The following is a 2562-nucleotide window of genomic DNA, read 5'->3' as shown; positions in this document are numbered from 1 at the left end:
TCTCAGTAAGAATAAAAGGAAGTGCCAGTGCTGTGTTGTAGTGGGTAAAACTGCCAGCTGCAGCATCAGCATCCCACATGGATGCTGGTTCAAGCCCAGGCTGTTCCACTTCCGTTCCAGCTCCCTGCCAATGTGCCACCCACCTGGGAGACTCAGAAGAAACTCATAGCTCCTGGCTTCAGCCAGCCCAGCCATTGTGGCCATTTGGGAAATGAACCAGCAGATAGATCTCTTGCTTTCGCTCTCTCTTTCTCTCTCTCTCTCTCCCCCTTTATCTGTAACTCTGCCTATTGAATAAATAAAGACAATACTACTTAGGCTAAATATTCTGTCCCAGCTCCTTATATTAGTTTCTGTTATTTTAAAAAAAATGGACAGTATTACTTGGGTTGAGTATTCTGTTTTAACTCGTAATTCTAGCTTCTGTGAATATAGGCACTGGGAGGCAGTGGTAATGATTCAAGCAATTAAATTTCTGTCATGAAAACGCTGCATTAAATTCCCAGCCCTAGCTGTCGAACCACTGAATGGACTCTTCTCTCTCTTTCTCTCTCTCTCTCTCTCTCTCTCTCTCTCTCTCTCTCTCTCTCTGCTTCTCAAGTAAATAGGGAGATAAACCCCAAAGAAATATGTAGAGATATTCACCAAAACACATGTCAAAAAGATTCCTGACAGCACAATTCATAATAGCTCTAGACTAAAAACACCCCAAATGTTCATCAACAGAGAAGACAAATTGTGACATGATCATGCAGTAGATAGCACACACCAATGAGACTAAGTTACAATCATACACAGAAATATTAGTGCTTATCCCAAACATAATGTTGAGCAAAATAAATCACAAGACTGTAGTGCAGAATTCCATTTAGGTAATACTGAAAAATAGGCAACAGTAATCTATGCTGCTGTGGTGGAGTGTTTTCCAGATGAAGGTTCCTGGGGGTACTAATAATGCCCTTTCTTGACCCACCTACTGAAGTGGTATTGCCTTATAGAAAATTCATTAGCCTGCACACTTGTCATTTGTTGTGGGTTCTGTATGTTATACTCCAATTAGAAAGCTGCTCCAGGGAAAGCAGTAGAGGAGGGCCCGGCCTTGGGATGCTGCACCCATGTGGGAAACCCAGAAGTTCCTGGCTTCTAACTTCAGACTGGCTCAACTCCGGCTGTTACAGTAACTTGCGGTCTCTTGCTGGTCACTAAACCAGCAGGTGGAAGATCTTTCTCTCTGCCTCTCCTTCTCTCCATAAATCTGCCTTTCATATAAAAACTTTAAGGGAAAAAAAAGTTACTCCAAAGTGAGAGGGATTAACACTTACGATCTTGGCCCACCACAATAGTGTAATGGTTAAGGTCCTCACCTTGAACGTGCCTGGATCCCATGTGGGCACCGGTTCTGATCCCGGCAGCTCCATCCAGCTCCCTGCTTGTGGCCTGGGAAAGCAGTCCAGGACAGCCCAAAGCCTTGGGACCCTACACCCGTGTGGGAGACACGGAAAGAAGTTCCTGGCTACTGACTTCGGCCGTTGCGGCTGCTTGGGGAGTGAATCATCGGATGAAAGATCTTTCTCTCTGTCTCTCCTCCTCTCTGTACATATGCCTTTCTAATAAAATAAATAAATCTTTTTAAAAAAAACACTTATTATCTTAAGATTATAAACAACTGTCATCACTCTGCAGGAGAACATCACTCTAGGTAATTTTCATCATATAAACGAATAGCTGTGCTTACACTATAGCTTTTTAATATTTTTCTTTATTTTTGACAATCTTTACATAGTTGATAGGGCACAAAGGATCAATGAAAGTGGGTAAGACTATTGTTTCCACATTATTGCTTTTTTTGTTGTTGTTCTGTATCTAGGGCAAAGGGGGAGATAAAGGGAGAAGCCCCACCCGGCCTCCCACCCATCCCAGGTCCCCAACGTGGGGCATGCATGCTCCGAGGGCCTACTCAAGTCGTTTTGATAATTTAACAGCTATGTATTACTGTCAATCTTGCCATTCCAAGCACAATGAAATTGCTGCAGAATCCACTGGTTGACATAGTCCACCTTAGAGTCTCTGTTTGCCCAGATTTTCACTGCCAACACATGGTTGGGGTAGTTGATTGATTTGTTCTGTCCTCCATCCTCTGTTGTGGTACCAGGTGTCCTCTGCAGGTTCCAGTGGACTGTCATATCCTCCATGTGCATCTGGATATGCTGCCCACTGTTCCATCTGAGCCTCTGAGGAGGCTCAGCTTCGACACTTAACACTCGACAGTCAGACCATGGAACCTGTACTTCTCTTCATGGTTGGAGTTCTGAGTCCAGCAGTTCGATTGGGGAGGTCTCCGAAGAAACTTTGTCTGAGGTGTTCTCAGACCAGATTCTTGTGTGTACTTGCAAGTACAGGGCCCGGCACAGTCCGTCACCCCCAATCAGCTGGTGGTCCCAATTGCTGGGTCAGTTCTGCCTCCAGCCCTGTCTTCCATACAAACCAATGGGTGTTGTAGTCTAGCCTGATTCTGCCCAGCACACACTCAGCCCTCACATAAACCAGTGGGAGCTGCAGCCT

Source organism: Ochotona curzoniae, unplaced genomic scaffold, assembly GCF_017591425.1.
Source record: "Ochotona curzoniae isolate NIBS_2020 unplaced genomic scaffold, NIBS_Ocur_1.0 contig_4877, whole genome shotgun sequence".
Taxonomy (NCBI): domain Eukaryota; kingdom Metazoa; phylum Chordata; class Mammalia; order Lagomorpha; family Ochotonidae; genus Ochotona; species Ochotona curzoniae.
Note: the sequence above shows the minus strand (reverse complement) of the source record.